The sequence below is a fragment of the Pseudophryne corroboree genome, chromosome 8 (assembly GCF_028390025.1).
Source record: "Pseudophryne corroboree isolate aPseCor3 chromosome 8, aPseCor3.hap2, whole genome shotgun sequence".
Lineage (NCBI taxonomy): Eukaryota > Metazoa > Chordata > Amphibia > Anura > Myobatrachidae > Pseudophryne > Pseudophryne corroboree.
This window is the reverse complement of record NC_086451.1, coordinates 450,574,817-450,592,499: the sequence shown is the minus strand read 5'-3', so window position 1 is coordinate 450,592,499 and position 17,683 is coordinate 450,574,817.

Below are 17,683 nucleotides of genomic sequence, written 5' to 3'. Positions count from 1 at the left end.
AGAGAGTTAGATTTGGGTGGGGTGTGTTCAAACTGAAATCTAAATTGCAGTGTAAGAATAAAAGGCCTAATTCAGACCTGATCGTTCCTCTGTGAATTTGCAGAGGTTTGCAAACGGAGAGTCGCCGTCCAGACAGAGTGAAAACCCGCCCCGTGAAAGTCTGCGTACGCCGTGCAAAAAGTTTGCAAATGCCGGTCAGCTGCAAATCCGTTCCCAACTCACTCACCATCGCATGATTTTTCCAGTCTGTGCAGTGTGTGCGTAGCCCAGGACTTACTCCTACAGTGCGATACAAACAGGCTGATCGGGGCCGGAGCTGATGTCACACACCCTCCCTGAAAACGCTTGGGAACGCCTGCATTTTTCCTGACACTCCCAGAAAACATCCACTTACCACCCACATACGTCCGCTTCCTGTCTATCAACCTGCGGACGCCTAATGATCAAAAAAGACGCTGATTTCTTATGCAGTTTGTCCTCGTGCGTGCGCACTACGATCCATACACATGCGCAGTCGTTCGATAATCAGGCCGCCATGCGATTTCACACAACAGTGATCAGGTCTGAATTAGGCCCAAAGCTGTCTAACATGTGTGGGCTACATGCAAAAGCAGCCGGTATTTACCCTGCACAGAAACAATATAAATATATTTGCTCCCCTTGCATGGCAACATGGTTTGTTCCAGACACAACGTTACTTGCTTTTTTTATTTTGCTTTACTTAAAAACATGGATGAGGCCCTCAGGCACAGAGGGTCTGATTCAGATGTGGTTGGAGGTGCTATCACTTCCTCGGAAGCATCAGTGACAGCGCTGTACGGTGCTGCAGCAGGAGGCGTCTACTACAAGACTCCTCCTCAGACTTGCCTACTCTCCCGGAATGGCCGGGAGGCTCCCGGCCCCCCGGAAGAGCAGGCAAGTCTCCCGGTTACAGGGGTCCCCCCCCTGCCCGGCCGCCCACTTAGCGAGTAAAGTGGGCGGTCCGGGCAGGCGATGACGCGATTCTTGCTGAATCGCGTCATCATAGCCACGCCCCCTGCTGTATAATGCCTGCAATAGCGGCATTACACAGCGGGGGGGGGGGGGGGCTTACGCGGGATGATCCCGTAGCCACGCCCCCGGCTCGCCTCCGACACGCCCCCGTCCCACCTACGCCACGCCTCCGGACCGCCCCCTCTGCACTTACATCGCAGCCCGACCCCCTGCAGCACCGACCTGGCTGCTCTCTCCCGGAGAGAGCAGCCAAAAAGTCGGTAAGTATGCTCCTCCTGCTGCAGGCAATCCCACCTGTGTCCTTAGAATGCAGCATTGGATCACTGGACTCACCATCAGGAGTCTTATGGGACCCATGGTGCTAAGCAAACAGCCCGCTGCAGAGGCCAGGAACTCTCCATCCTACGTCAGGCTCACAGAGCCTGTCACTGCCCCCCGGGTGGCAGCAGACTGTCAGTCACTGACAGACAGAGGTGGACGCAGTTGCAGCTGTGACTGCATCCCCTTACACGGCATTGTCTGCGTCTTTACGCAAATGCCACAACCGTATCTCAGCCTACTGACATGCCCACTAGCCATGACGCTATTCTGTCAATGGCACGTACTGAGAGGGATCCGGTCTGAAGATCGACAGTGTCTAGGTCGACAATGTTTAGGTCGACCACTATAGGTCGACAGTCACTAGGTCGACATGGATGGAAGGTCGACAGGGTTTCTAGGTCGACATGTGCTAGGTCGACAGGTCTAAAGGTCGACATGAGTTTTTCACATTTTTTTCTTTTTTTGATTTTTTTCATACTTAACGATCCACGTGGACTACGATTGGAACGGTAAAGTGTGCCGAGCGAGGCGGTAGCGGAGCGAAGGCACCATGCCCGAAGCATGGTGAGCGAAGAGAGCCATGCGAGGGGACGCGGTGCACTAATTTGGGATCCCGGTCACTCTACGAAGAAAACGACACAAAAAATAAATAAAAAAATCCTCATGTCGACCTTTAGACCTGTCGACCTAGCACATGTCGCCCTAGAAACCCTGTCGACCTTCCATCCATGTCGACCTAGTGACTGTCGACCTATAGTGGTCGACCTAAACATTGTCGACCTAGACACTGTCGATTTGATGAACCACACCCACTGAGACGAACCATTATTGCACCATCGGTCGCAATATCAACCCCAATGGTTTGTGTACAACGACTATGGTGGGGGGAATGCGTACGTGCGGAACAGGTCCTGCATAGTCACACGCGGTGCACCCTGAGACAGAGCCATTTTGGGGGCAGAGAGTGGCTGGTGCTAGGCAGCTTTCCTGAAAATGGGGGCGCGTCAGCTAAGGCCAGGGTCAACGTCTTCCGACGCAGATCCACTGGCCTAGGAAGCCTGAAGGGCTTGGTCATCCTGTGCAACCTGAGAGTTACTGGGATGGCTGATGGTGAGGTAGAGTGATCTGATGCTGAGCCTTTGGGTGTGACCATCTTTGTACACAAGCAGCAGATGAGAGACACCGCCAGTGGCGTCACTGCAGCTGCGCCATCACTTCTCAGTACAAAGACACAGTCACAAAGTTATACGCGTCCACCGCTGAATTAGACCCATTGAGTTATTACTAAATACAAAAGTCACATTCTTTTTTTTTTTTTTCAAAAGTTTTTTATTGACCGCTGAGGTAACAGTAAAACAAAATTTACAGTATGCATTACATAAACAGTGTAGCATAGACATTTAATAACAATAAATGTAAATATAATTATACTCCGTGGAAGCCCTAGGTAATAATAGTGTTGAAACAGTAGAGGACGTGTACCAATATCCAGATTATAGGAGATTTAGTTGGTATATATAAGCAACATAGGCCCTCATTCCGAGTTGATCGCTCGCAAGGCGATTTTAGCAGAGTTACACACGCTAAGCCGCCGCCTACTGGGAGTGAATCTTAGCTTCTTAAAATTGCGACCGATGTATTCGCAATATTGCGATTACAAACTACTTAGCAGTTTCTGAGTAGCTTCAGACTTACTCGGCATCTGCGATCAGTTCAGTGCTTGTCGTTCCTGGTTTGACGTCATAAACACACCCAGCGTTCGCCCAGACACTCCTCCGTTTCTCCGGCCACTCCTGCGTTTTTTCCGGAAACGGTAGCGTTTTTAACCACACGCCCCTGAAACGCCGTGTTTCCGCCCAGTAACACCCATTTCCTGTCAATCACATTACGATCGCCGGAGCGAAGAAAAAGCCGTGAGTAAAAATACTATCTTCATTGTTAAATTACTTGGCGCAGTCGCAGTACGAATATTGCGCATGCGTACTAAGCGGAATTTCACTGCGATGCGATGAAATATACCGAGCGAACGACTCGGAATGAGGGCCATAGAGTCTTAGGCTCAAAAGGGGGGGGGGGGGGGTTGTGGAATCCAGGGTCTCTAGCAAGTACCACTTAGTGTCTTTGAAACATTTCCGCAGGGCTTCCTTTGTAACCTGGGGGAGGGTCCGGACATAGGGTAGCCAAATATGGAAGAATTTCTCGGTCAGTTTGTCTTTCTGTATGGCAGTATTGGTCCACTCTAGATGGAATAGATGAGAGATCCTAGGATGTAGTAGTGAGATGGGGGTAGGATCAGTGGAGATCCATTGTGAGAGAATCGTCTTTTTTGTAGCAGCTGCCAGTTTAATTAATAGAATGCGTTGTCCCTTGGACAGACCGGGGGTGGGTTGTTTCGAGAATATGCCCCAGAATGCCCACGTCTTAGTGATGGTAAATTGTAACTGTAAGTCGGTCGTGATATATGATTGGAGCGCCTGCCAAAGTGTACGTACCGTGGGGCACGACCATAGGCAGTGTACAAGATCTGCTTCTGGAGCAGTGCACTTGAAACAGTGAGAGGAGGGGGCTGCTCCGATGAGGTATCGTAGCTTGGGGGTGACATATGCTCTGTGTAGGATTTTCTGGTGCATTTCTGAGTACGTAACTGAGCCTAGTGTTTTATCTAAGTAGGTGTTGGCCTCTAGAATCAGCTTCATGGTGAGATCTGGGAATTCCAGTTTACATTTTAGGAGGCCTATTGAGCCGGATTCCACATCTAATAGAGTGCGGGAGTGTGTGTATATGAGCGCTGTGGGAAAATTACTATTTAGGGTGAGTCGTAATGTTTTGTCCAGGGTATGGGAGCTATCTTGTATAGATAACAAAGATGTAACCTTTTGTACATAGCTACATGCTTGAAGGAAGGGAAATAATGGGATTCGTAAGGACGGAAAACGTGCCATAATTTGGGAGTGTGTAAGTAAGGTCAGAGTTTCGGTATGTAAGAAATGATGAATGAATTTTAGACCTCCATCATACCAAGTCTGAAATATAGGGGAGGTGTTATGAGGTTTGAAGTCTGGGTTACCCCAGAGAGGTAGGAATAGTGAAGAATATTGTGATATTTTTAGTCGAGAGCGAATCTGTCACCAGGCAACACAGGTAGAGGAAACAAGTACCGTATATACTCGAGTATAAGTCGACCCGAATATAAGCCGAGGCACCTAATTCTACCACAAAAACCTGGGAAAACTTATTGACTCGAGTATAAGCCTAGGGTGGGAAATGCAGCTCTAGCCGTACACAGCCCTCAGTGCCAGATATGCCCTCATACTGCCAGATATGCCCTCATACTGCCAGATATGCCCCCACAGTGCCAGATATGCCCCCACACTGCCAGATATGCCCCCACACTGCCAGATATGCCCCCACACTGCCAGATATGCCCCCACACTGCCAGATATGCCCCACAGTGCCTGATGTGCCAGATATGCCCTCATGCTGCCACATATGTCCCTCATGCTGCCACATATGACCCTCATGCTGCCACATATGCCCCTCATGCTGCCACATATGCCCCTCATGCTGCCACATATGCCCCCTCATGCTGCCAGATATGCCCCCTCATGCTGCCAGATACGCCCCCTCATGCTGCCAGATACGTCCCCTCATGCTGCCAGATATGTCCCCTCATGATGCCACATATGCCCCCTCATGCTGCCAGATATGCCCCCTCATGCTGCCAGATATGTCCCCTCATGCTGCCAGATATGTCCCCTCATGCTGCCAGATATGTCCCCTCATGATGCCACATATGCCCCCTCATGCTGCCAGATATGTCCCCTCATGCTGCCAGATACGTCCCCTCATGCTGCCACATATACCCCCTCATGCTGCCAGATATGCTCCCTCCCCAAGTGCCAGGTATGCCCCACAGTGTTGTTACTTACCCCTCCGTCGATCCCGCGCTGTCTTCTGGAGGGACACGAAGCGCACAGCACGCGCCTCTCCTGTGTCCCTCCTGCATCTTCGGCGGCCGCGGCAGGTCTATTAAAGGAAGTGCCGGTTCGTGATCAGAGGTCACGAACGGGTACTTCCTGTAATAGAACCGCCGCTGCTGCCGCCGGAGATGCAGGAGGGACACAGGAGAGCCGCTCGCTGTGCGCTTCGTGTCCCTCCTTCACACTGCTCTGCCTCTGCCTGTCACTGACTCGAGTATAAGCCGAGGTGGCTTTTTCAGCACAAAAAAAAAGTACTGAAAAAGTCGGCTTATACTCGAGTATATACGGTATATTGTCTGCCACACAGTGTGGTATGGTAGTAGGAGTGGTGTGTAACAGGGACACCAAAGTCAGAGAGGGAGTAAAAGATTGTTCCAGCTGTGTGTTGGCATATATGTCTCGACCGCCAATCCAGTCTAAAGCGATCCTGTAGTTGGCTGCCAAGGCATAGGAGTGAAGGCACGGTAAATTTAGGCCTCCAAGAGAACGAGGTTGGCGTAATTTGAATAATGAGAATCTAGGGTGTTTATCTGCCCAAATAAATTTGGACAGTGCTTTGTCCAATTGAGCTAGCATGTGTAAAAGTCACATTCTTAATATCAATATATACTCGATATATAAAATGTAATAAAAAGCAAACAACTCAATATTGGTAAATAGTAATATAGAACACCTTAGTGCTCACCTGTGGGGGTAGTCCGAGTCAATTGTGCGTTTAAAATTGAAACACATGAATAACGCTGACCAGACCTATCAAGGGTACCCTGTTTCAAAGTGGCGCTATCATCCTTATCATCGTGACGACAAACCACCTGCTAGAAATACGCCCCCAAAAAGACTATGAGGTAAATTTACTAAGGTGGGAGTTTGTTTTTTTAGAACTGGTGATGTTGCCCATACCAACCAATCAGAGACTTATCTATTATCTTCTAGGAGCTGCTAGATAAATGTTAAGTATAATCTGATTGGTTGCTAGGAGCAATATCAACAGTTCTAATAATACCTCCCACCTTAGTAAATTTACCCACGTCTGCGGCTATTACACAAACACCCAGTTTCTGTACATAGCCTAGGCTGGCCAGCCCCTATGCCACCTCTCTAGGTGTAAGGAGACACAAGGCAATTACTGTATATAGCAATGTATACAGTACATGGGCGGATGTATTTTTGGTGCCTATGCAGGGAACGGAAATGCATACATGTGTCCAACTGTAACGTGTCTATATATCAATGTGTAGCAATAACATGGATTCTCTGCCAACGCTCATCTATTGTCCGGAGGAGCAAAGTGGTTGTGGTTAGTGATCTCTGCTTTGTCCCCGTGCAAACTGACAACTTGTCTAAAGCGATGTAACAATTATCATTATAATCACTGTAAAATCTTCAATGATTCGATACAATATATGGTGTAATTGTACTGACTATGGGCCTAATTCAGACCTGATCGTAAAAGCAAAATCTTTCTCTAATGGGCAAAAACATGTGCACTGCAGGTGGGGCAGATGTAACATGTGCAGAGAGAGTTAGTTTTGGGTGGGTTATATTGTTTCTGCACTGCAGGTGGGGCAGATGTAACATGTGCAGAGAGAGTTATATCTGGGTGGGTTATATTGTTTCTGTGCAGGGTAAATTCTGGCTGCTTTATTTTTACACTGCAATTTAGATTTCAGTTTGAACACACCCCACCCAAATCTAACTCTCTCTGCACATGTTACATCTGCCCCACCAGCACTGCACATGGTTTTGCCCATTAGAGAAAAAATTTGCTGTTGCAATCAGGTCTGAATTAAGCGCTATATAACATTCACATATGGAATGGGAAGATAAACAGCGCCAGAGGCCGACTATGCCATAAGCCATAAACACTATATATATATAACTAACCGTAATCTTTTGGGGTCAGTGATGTTTTAAAGATTTGCCCCTGGAGATATTCCTGGTTTTATCTCTAGAAACAGTACAGAATGCTTCCCATTGTTCAGCATACAAAATCACATTTTAAATCTCTTAACTGTCTGAGTTTTATAAGTGACTATTTATTTAAAAAGAATATGTACTGTATATAAAGAGTAGACATCCTGCCTCATCCCTCCCACTTCCCGGGTGATGTGGGCGGTTACATTTGTTAGCAGTTATGCAAAACCATGTGCATTGCAGGTGGGGCAGATGTAACATGTGCAGAGAGAGTTAGAGTTGGGTGGGGTGTGTTCAACCTGAACACTAAATTGCAGTGTAAAAATAAAGCAGCCAGTATTATCTCTGCACAGAAACAATATAACCCACCCAAATATAACTCTCTCTGCACATGTTACCACTGCCCCCTCCCCCCAACCCCCCTTCGTGCACTGCACATGGTTTTGCCCAACTGCTAACAAATTTGCTGCTGCAATAAACTCTGAATTACCCCCAGTGTTTGCATAGTATTTCATGCGGTCTGGTCAGTCGCATGAAATACTATTGAAAATCTCCTTCCCAAAATGGCCGAGAGGAACATCTCTCCCCTGTAGTGCCGGTCAGGCTAGAGGAAGGCGGTGGTGGTGTGAAACCCCTGACAACGAGCAGGTAGTGGGGCAGGAATTATAATGTGAGGCTATCAATTGTGCAAGGGGCATTTACTGTGTAGGGCATTTGGTGCAAGGTGCATTTACTGTATGGGCATATGGTGCAAGGGTCATTACTGTGTTGCACCTTTGGCACACGCACGTATTTACATCATAAAATGTCTGTGTGGAGGGGGCGCATTTTTCTACTGTTCTCTCTGGGAGCCAAAGTATCTAGAAACAGCCCTGGGTGGGTCCATATTTTTGGCCAAAAATTATGCCAAGAACCTCATTTTTACTCCATGTTAAATTGTAGTTTATTATAAACGTTCTGATTACCAGTGTTCTCAGTGTGCACCTGCACTCTCTCTTATTTTTCTGTGTGGAACTACAAGTCTCAACATGGTAGCACCACTTATTATATTTAGAATTAGGGTGTGCAGTCCAATCCTAGTACATAGACCCCATAGGTTTTTTTTTATAAAACCTCCAGTTGCCATATAATTCGGCTCAGTAATACAGTTTACCTGCTCTGCAAAACATCCTGTCAGTTCCTAGATATGAGTCACATTCATGTGATATTATTTTGTCAACCCATGGATTGAATTCATCGAATAATTAAATTAACACTTATATTCATACACCCCCCCCCCGCCATCAGTATGTTGTTACCAGTGATTGTGCAGTTCTGTCTTTCTGTAGCATGTGACGATAGCCGCTCGACGGCGTGCCATTGTGCGCACCACGGCGGATTACAGCTGCAGCATTATCATAAATCATAGTATCGGCTGCTGCTGCTCAGCCTCTGAATCAGGTCCATGGTGTCTTTCAAAGCCTCTGTACAGCCCTTAAGTACCTACAGAAATATATTCTAGTGTGGGCAATTATGCCATTGAGCAGTTAAAAGGAGTCTATATAGGGCCTAATTCAGCTGAGTTGTTGTCCGGTGAGATGTCGTAAAACTACAACTCCGTTCTCTAGCATGCGGGCGGCCGCCCAGCACAGGGCAATGCTGTCCCGCATGCCGGGTCCTACCCGCCCCTGCTGAAATGCGAGGTAAACAACGATGCGCTCGCATCTTAAGAGTTACCCCCTGCAGTCACCGGGTCACCACATTTTGGGTCGCAGCGGCCGAGTGTGACGTCGCACAGCTGCCACAGCCCGCCCGCAAATGGTCCGGACACGCCTGCATTGTCCCAACAGCGCCCTCCCCCAACAACATGAGGCCACCCATATAGAGCTGCGAACACGCCCCGTTGACGCCCCCTCCCCCCCCGTGGGGACTTAGATTACGATCTCGTGCGTTCGCAATCTAAGCCCTCGCGTATGCGCACAGCGGCATGCGCAGAAGTGCGGAAATCGACGAATGCCAATTTTCGCACTTTAGCGTCAAAAGGTGAATTAGGCCCATAGTCTCATTGTTCCTATTGGCCAGTACGGAGTTACGCCTTCATTTCCAGCCATGCTTAGTTTACACTATTATCTAAGCAATGCTTGATGCCATTTCTAAGGTAATAATAAAATATGTAAAAAAAAAAAAAAAGTTAAACAAAATAGGCAGATGTACTAAAGCCTTGGAGAGTGATAAAGTGGAGAGAGGTAAAGTCCCAGCCAATCAGCTTAGAACTGGCATGCTACAGGGGGTGTGATACAAGATCCCGGAAGGCGGGATGCAGTCAGTCACATGACCGACACCGGCATCCCGACAATAATTATTTTACCCCTCACCTGTACCCTAGCCTATCCCGTCTGGGGTGGTGGCTAGGACTAAGATAGTGGAGGTGGTGATAAGGCCTAAGTCACTGGAGTTGGTGTCTAGGGATAACCCCCCCTCTAGTGCCTAACCCGTGGGCCGTAGTGTACCGTGGGTGGGGGAGCCTTTGATCACCGGTGATCTCTGAATAGATGCCATGCACATACAGGGCAGGGTGGTGAGCTAGCGGGCTGCTGAGCGGCTCAGAGAGTGATATTCATGCCCCCAAAATGGCAAAAATGGGGGACATAACACTAGGCCCGCCCTCTCACTATAGGCCACACCCACATTCAGCAATGCCACACCCCTTTTCAGGTCCCACATTCTAATCATCATGTGTTGGGAGGTATGCCCGCCCCACGTACATTTTTTCATCACAAGCTGAAACCCGTATCATTCTAGAATATACAACTCCAGAGTTAACATTTTCATGCAGAAAAACTCAGATATCTGGGGCTGGATGCAGTGGTGCCGAGAGAGGTGGGGGGGGAGGGTACAAATTACCCAGGCACAGGTCTGATGGAGGGGGCTAGTGAGGGCCCGGACCCCCTCCCCATTACCTGGCAACAGCAGCTGCAGCTTTTCTCCTCAGCCCAGCACATGCTGCTGTGTGCTGGGCTGCAGTGTGGCCACGCCCCCTGAAAAGTACCTGGGCCCAGCCAGGCTTTCAACTGCCCTGGCTGGATGTAATATTAAAAAACACACAAATCACAGCGCTTATTAAAAAGATATGTACCTTTATTATTACAATGTAAAAAATTCAGGAATTAATATTAACAACAATCTCGTCCTGCGTATCGGCCGATCCTGCTAAGCATCAAACACAGATATAATTGTAGCTCCTTATTAGTATGGTTAGTAAGTCAGTTTTCCAAAATCAGCTGATTAGTCAGTATCTTGATTTAAGTTGGTTAGGAGTACTTAGCGGTGCAGTAATTTAGTAGCACTGATATTGACTGATTAGTTGCAACAATTATTTAGAGTTAATATTTAGTAGTTAGTACAGCATGCTGTTCTCTATAGCTTAAAAGCAGTGGCAGTGATCCATACAAGACAATTAATAAAGAACCTGTTTTGGATTCTGGTCCCATGCATTGGTATCTCCCGGCTCCTGGTACTTTATCATCCCATCAGCGGTGCCATATCTGGAGTGTCCAAATGTTTGGAAAGTGCCTGCAGGTAATTTGTAAGATCCGACCGGTACCGGACGATTGCTAGGGGTCTCTTACGCGTTTCTCCGCCTTTAGTACATTCAGCGGCTTCCTCAGAGAAGTTCTCTATGGAAGCCGCTGAATGTACTAAAGGCGGAGAAACGCGTAAGAGACCCCTAGCAATCATCCGGTACCGGTCGGATCTTACAAATTACCTGCAGGCACTTTCCAAACATTTGGACACTCCAGATATGGCACCGCTGATGGGATGATAAAGTACCAGGAGCCGGGAGATACCAATGCATGGGACCAGAATCCAAAACAGGTTCTTTATTAATTGTCTTGTATGGATCACTGCCACTGCTTTTAAGCTATAGAGAACAGCATGCTGTACTAACTACTAAATATTAACTCTAAATAATTGTTGCAACTAATCAGTCAATATCAGTGCTACTAAATTACTGCACCGCTAAGTACTCCTAACCAACTTAAATCAAGATACTGACTAATCAGCTGATTTTGGAAAACTGACTTACTAACCATACTAATAAGGAGCTACAATTATATCTGTGTTTGATGCTTAGCAGGATCGGCCGATACGCAGGACGAGATTGTTAATATTAATTCCTGAATTTTTTACATTGTAATAATAAAGGTACATATCTTTTTAATAAGCGCTGTGATTTGTGTGTTTTTTAGTTTTTTATTTAAGGGTGGAGTACTCTCCCTTTTAACAGCTGCTATTGATTAGTGTGTTCCTTTATGTAGATTTTAATTAATGTGTGCTTATCTACCCAGCAAGTAGCGCCGAGATATTTCTTTGTGGATGTAATATTGTCCGAGTTGGCCCGAGGTGCGGGTTTGCTCGCTGAATTTGGAACTTTTTTTTATAAATGGCCAACTCGGACGGCAGTACACCCGCTACCACTTCTCCCTACAAGACTGTCTGCCAATTCACATGGCTTCATCTGTGCGAGTCAGAACAGGGCACTTTGCCGTCCTCGCTCCCTAAACCTGCGGTGTCATGATGTCACATCTAGGGGCGGAGTCCCTGGCTCTACAGATTTTCCTTGTATGGGGCAACGCACCCTTTGTTGTCGCTAATACGCTATATAAACAAAAGATCATGATAATCTCCCCAAGTTTACTGCAATGCACAAGACACTTACCTCAGCCTATTTATAGAATGCCAAGGTCACAACTGCATCACAAAGGTTTATTTAGCCCAAAATGCTGACACTCACGGTTCCTGTCTGTCTGCTTAGTGTATGTCACGGTGCGTGTTCGTGTCCCTGGAACTGTACCCCCAAAAAATTGTCTGCACCTAGTTTTGCAGATGTGCGTACTGTGGTGGAAACCACAAACCCTAGAGCCGTGGCGCCCTGGGGTGCCTCGGGACACTTGCAGGGGTGCCCTGGGCTGGTGGTCCAGGACCAATTAAAATTATTTACGGTCAATGTAACAGGCAAAACCATTGCTGGTGTCTGCCAGCCATAAAATATGTGGACACACAGAAGCAAATCTTGTTTCTCACCACATACAGTACCTAACACCCCTTTCACACCGCAAATGCCGAATCCCAGACGGGAATTGGAAACGGGTCCTTCCTGGGTGGGATTCGGCATTGGACGCTACAACTGGCTTCCCTGACCCGGGAACCCGTTTACGCTGCCACTGACCCGGTATTCAACCCGGGAATAACACTTCTTTAATGCTGGGTTGAATTACTGAGTCAGGCAACCCAGGAATTCCACCATGGCGCTTTCACACCGCACGCTGACCCGTGTCGACCCGGCAATATTCCGGTTCGGTACTAGGCTATTTGTGCGGTGTGAAAGGGGTATTACAATGACATATAAACACAATTTACTTAATTTAATATTTCTTTCAAGATTTCTCGATAATAAACTTTTGGCCTGGGGTGCTGTGAAAATAATTCTGATGCTCTAGGTGCCGTGATTCAAAAAAGTTTGGGAACCACTGCCCTTTCTATAAACTATATGATTCATTCCTAATAGATATACTGCCTGCTGTAGCTTCATTCAGTTAATAATGACATCGGGCTGCGGGGGTCATTCCGACCTGATCGCACGCTACGATTTTTCGCTGCGCTGCGATCAAGTCAGAACTGCGCATGCACCGCAATGTGCAGGTGCGTCGTACGGCTACAAAGCGGATTGTTTCTGGGCGATGGATTGTACGAAAAATCCATTTGCATAGCCGATCGCAAGGTGATTGACAGTAAGAGGGCGTTTGTGGGTGGCAACTGACCGTTTTCTGGGAGTGTTAGGAAAAACGCAGGTGTGTCCAAGCGTTTGCAGGGCGGGTGTCTGATGTCAATTCCGGGACCAGACAGGCTGAAGTGATCGCAGCGGCCGAGTAAGTCCAGAGCTACTCAGAAACTGCACAAAACTTTTTTGTACTTCTCGGCTGCACATGCAATCGCACACTTGCAAAGCAAAAATACACTCCCCTATGGGCGGCAACTATCTGATCGCAGCATTGCAAAAATCGCCTGCTAGCGATCAGGTCTGAATTATGCCCTGTGTTCATTACATATGACGATCAGAAAGGAATCTAAAATAAGATATATCATTTAGTGAATAGTTTCAAATAATATAACCAATACACAACAAATAGATAATTGTCGGGGTCATTCCGAGTTGTTCGCTCGCTAGCAGCTTTTAGCAGCATTGCACACGCTAGGCCGCCGCCCTCTGGGAGTGTATCTTAGCTTAGCAGAATAGCGAACGAAAGATTAGCAGAATTGCGAATAGAAAATTCTTAGCAGCTTCTGAGTAGCTCCAGACCTACTCACAGATTGCGATCAGCTCAGCCCGTTTCGTTCCTAGTTTGACGTCACAAACACGCCCTGCGTTCGGCCAGCCACTCCCCCATTTCTCCAGACACTCCCGCGTTTTATCCTGGCAGTCCTGCGTTTTTCCGCACACTCCCAGAAAACGGACAGTTTCCGCCCAGAAACACCCACTTCCTGTCAATCACACTCCGATCACTTCAACGATGAAAATTCTGCGTTCGGACGTTAGTAAATCTACCAAGTTTTGTGCTAAAATACTTACCGCATGCGCACTGCGTACCATACGCATGCGCATTTTTGCCTTAATCGCTCCGTTGCGAAAATCGGCAACGAGCGAACAACTCGGAATGACCCCCAGTGTACAATAATACATGAATGGAACATAAAAGATCAATAGTGTAAATCAGATGGCATAATTATCAGGTACTGCTGAGCCCGTGTGCAGGCTACGTTCGGGTCCCCTCTTCTCTGGCTGCGCAGTAGACTCTGGCTTCTTGCCTTGTTCCTGGGGACAATTCTATTGCGCCAGCGTAAATCGCTGGGAAAATGGCCGCCACACCATTTTCACAATGATCTCTATCTGCAGTGCTAGCCGCCGCAGGACCACGAAGGGATAAGTAAAATTTTATGGGTGCGGAGTGTGTGGTGTGGAACCCCTTGGACCCAGGGGCCGGTGTGCACCGCACACCTTGCACCCAACATAGATACACCAATGGCTGAACGCAATGTTTAGGCAAAGAAGTGAGGGTTGGTCGTCTTTCCATAGGGCTTCATAGTCCAATAGGTATAAATTACCACCAACAAGCTGTAGACGAGCACACACTGTATATTGCAACTGCATGTAAGCAGACATGACTTGGGACCATCTCACATATATGTTAAAGTCTTGAGAAAGCAAGGATTCTGTGCTCAGTGGCCATTTATTAGGCACACCAATTCATTAATGCATATATCTAATCAGCCAATCATATGGCAGCAACTCAATGCATAAAAACTTGCACACATGGGGGTTATTCAGGTTGGATTACACACAGTATTCCAGATGAGGCCGCACCAATGACCTATACAGTGGCATTATTACTTCTTTTTTTCCTGCTACTTATTCCTCTCCCTATGCAACCAAGCATCTGACTTGCCTTTCTCATTGCTTTGTTGCATTGCTTTCCTGCCTTTAAGTCACTTGAAATAGTGACTCCTAAATCCCTTTACTCCTCAGTAGTTTCCATTATAGTACCCCTGATACTATATTTAGCCTTTGGGTTTTTGAGACATTTTGCCACATTCTTGACCATTTCTCAAGCCTACCTAGGTCATCAATAATTTGTTTTAACCCTCCCAGGGTGTCTACCCTGTTGCATATCTTTGTATCATCTGCAAAAAGGCATACCTTCCCTTCAATACCGTTTGCAGTGTCACTAACAAAGATATTAAAGAGAACTGGTCCAAGTACAGATCCCTGGGGTAAAACATTTTCCTCAATAGATTGCACTCAATTTACTACAACTGTCTGTTTCCTATTCTGCAACCAGGTTCTTATCCATTTAACTGTTTTATAATCCACCCCCACGCTTTCAAGTTTATTTAGCAGTCTGTGATGTGGGACAGTGTAAAAATGCCTTACTAAAGTCTACATATTGGCAAAAAAATTGAGCGCTTGACAAACTAATAAAACTAAGTGGCACCTGTAAAGAAAAAAAATCCGTTAACATGTGTTTACAGCTCTTTTTAGAGCTTTGTTTGCGGTATCAGCACAGTCCATAGGAGATCTACCTTTCCCTACCTCACTCTGTGTTCACGGGATTCCTCAGCCTGGTGTTGTTAAAGGCTGTCCGTGGCTTGTGTGGTCTTTCTACACACCGCTGCGTCCAGCAGGGGAAGCGGAGTGTGGCGGGGTTTGGCGGGTGACGTCACTCGGCGGCGTCCGTTCTCCTAGGCGGCAGGATGTCTTGTCTATAATACCGCTATCCACCAACGCGTTTCGTGCTGTTTCTAGCACTTTGTCAAGGTTCTGAGCAGCTATATTAGTCACAAGCGCATGAAACATCAATTTTTTTAAGTCTAGATATGCTACATTTACAGCTCCCCCTTGATCTATTATTTTCATCATAGAGTCAAAAAAGTCAATAAGATTTGTTAGGCATGATCTCTCACCAGTAAATCCATGCTGTTTTGGATCCTGTAAGTTGTTTGATTTAAGATATTCCACAACTCTTTATTTTAATAGTTTTTCCATTACTTTCCGTACTACTGATGTAAGGCTTACTGGTCTGTAGTTCCTTGCTTCTTCCTTGCTTCCACTTTTGTGCAGTGGAACTACATTTGCTCTTTTCCAGTCCTCTGGAATGGCACCTGTATTTAGTGAATGGTTAAATAATTCTGTTTATGGTGCCACCAGCACATCTTTTAGCTCTTTTAGAATCCTTGGGTGTATCCCATCTGGCCCCATTGATTTATTCACTTTTAGTTTTGAAAGTTCTGTTAGGACCTTCTCCTCTGTAATGTACTTTCATCTACCTTATTTTTATGAATGTCCTTGCAACTTAAATGAGGACCCTTCGCTTCTCCGTCTGTAGTAAATACTGAGCAAAAATAATTGTTTAGGTGATCTGCTATTGCCTTGTCTCTCTCCACCAAATTTCTTATTGTGTCTTATGTCTTATTATTCCTTCATTTGATTTTCTCCTTTCACTTATATACTTAAAAAAAGTTTACGTATATAAGTGAAAGGAGAAAATCAAATGATAGATCGACAATGTATAGGTGGACAGGCATTGGGTCGACACCATATAGACAGGTACCAAAGGTCAACATGTACAAAAGTTCAACATATGAAAGGTCAAAATGTTCAAAAGTTTGACATGAAAATGGTTGACACGTTTTAGTTAGTTTATCCCAAATTTAGGATCTACTTTATTTGCTATACATGTGAACATCAATTGGGAATAGTAACTTGGGTACAAGTTTCTACTGATGGTGGTCAGATAACAGGAAAGATACTTTTGGGACAAAATAACGAAAGAAAAAAAAGTCTACCATTTTTTATGTCAACTGTTTAAATCTGTCGACCTTAAGCACTGTTGACCTTTCATTGCTTGACCTTTTGCACCTGTCAACCTATAATGTTGACCATATTGTGTTACCCTAATGACTGTCTAACTAGACATTAATCTACACCCCTTCTGGCTGGGGACGGCAGTATTATGAGGGTCAGGTATAGATCTAATGGTATCCGGATGATAGACAGTGTCTTGTTAGACAGACATTAGGTTGACAGGGTCAAAAGGTCGACAGGGTCAAAATGTTGACATCAAAAAGGTAGACAGTACAAAATGTCGACAGGGTCAAAAGGTAGGGCCAAAAGGTCGACATGAAAATGGTTGACATAAAAAAGGTAGACACTTTTTGAAAATGATTTACACGTATTTGGACTTTTTCATACCTTCTCTATCCATGCTGGCATACAGCTGGTTATAAACCTTGTGGCGAGCGAAGCGTGCCCCGCAAGGGGATGCCATTCTACAATTGGGGGTCACAGATGACAAAACTATCCACACAAACCCCCAAAAATGCAAACAAACGTTTTTTATGTTGACCTTTTGACCCTGTCGACCTTTAGTACTGTGTACTTTGTACATGTCGACCTTTTGATACCCGATCTAATGTTAAACACAGTTCTTCTATAATGGGCTGGCTCCGCTGAATCCATCCCTGGACCCCGATGCTCCTGATGGCGCCGCAGAGACTTCCTATGTTTCAATATAACGAGTTTGGTATTTTATTTTGTATTTTTAAATATCGTTAATTTTTATATATATTTCTAAAAGTATATTTTTGTTAATTCCGGCACCAAGCATGGGACTGTGCGTTGCGCGGGTGTTGGCAGCGCAGTGACTCCATTTCTGCTTTTCTCACTTATTTTCCAACACTAATTTGCATTAGCTAATGACAGTGCCCAGGTTAATGCACAGACTATAAGATGCATGAGAGCAGTGGGAGCCCAGTACTGGCAGGGGCACGGGAACTGCGATCTGTAGATGAAGGACCTTTAGCAGTACCTAGAATCTCCCGTAATTCATCTGGGGGTGGAGCTTTTAGTCATGCGGCTCCGACTCTATGGAACTCACTTC